The sequence below is a fragment of the Ambystoma mexicanum genome, chromosome 3q, assembly GCF_040938575.1.
Source record: "Ambystoma mexicanum isolate Mex_15411 chromosome 3q, UKY_AmexF1_1, whole genome shotgun sequence".
Lineage (NCBI taxonomy): Eukaryota > Metazoa > Chordata > Amphibia > Caudata > Ambystomatidae > Ambystoma > Ambystoma mexicanum.
The window spans coordinates 286,019,544-286,020,471 of NC_090926.1; positions in this window are offsets into that span (position 1 = coordinate 286,019,544).

Here is a 928-nt window from a genome sequence, read left to right on the forward strand (position 1 = left end):
GTGTTGAGTCCTGTCCCAGCCGATGCGTCGGCAGGGGACAGGAAGGTTGGGACAGGAAGGTTGGGCCTGCACGGGAAGGCCCCGCTTGTGCAGCTCCGGCAGGAGCATTAAACACACACACACACTCGGCTTGGGGATGTGCCCTGGAACTGCCTCCGCAGAGCGGGGGCGGGGCATTTATTGGACGCCTTGCGTCACCGCGTAGCGGGACGCAAGGTGGACATAACAGGGGCTACTCCCCCCTTATAGGTTATATCGCCTTGCATGGGGTCCGCCTAACTTGAAAGCACCTCGGGGGTGGGATAGGGTAATTTCCTTCCCAACAGGGGACAGATAAGGGCGTGGCGTGGGACCGGCAGATAGCGCTAGTGTGGAGAGCGCAGTGGCAAAGCTGGAGCCTTTGCAGGGATTGCATCACAGACGACCGGTACAAACACAAGTGAGTAAAAGTACTGAAACTGGGATATAGAGCCGGAAAGTATGCAGGGGCTATACATAAAGAGAGGGGGGCAGATGTCACTTGGGATGTACGCAGGGCAAACATGGGGGTGATAGTAACGTAAAAAATAGCAACGCCAGGGACCAAACAAGCTCTGTGAGTGAAAGGCGGGCAGGAAGAACGATGGACAGGCCCAGGCTGCAGAGTACATAACCTTCGGGTGGAAAGGCTGTGCGTGGAGGGTCGAGTAACTGGGCCGCCTGGGTGGAACAGTAACTCCTATTAAAATGCCCCAGGTACCTAAGTGTGAGGTTGGAAAAGAGGCGAAGATGCAGTACTGCGTGACTTTGCAGAGTTGCGACTGGTCACGGGCAGGGGTCCAGAGCACCCCTAATCCATCCCCGGGCTGCACCCAGAGCCCACTAGAAAGTGCCCCACATGTGTGCCCCTGCACACAATGCGCTCTTCATGGTTTACCGCACGCGTGGG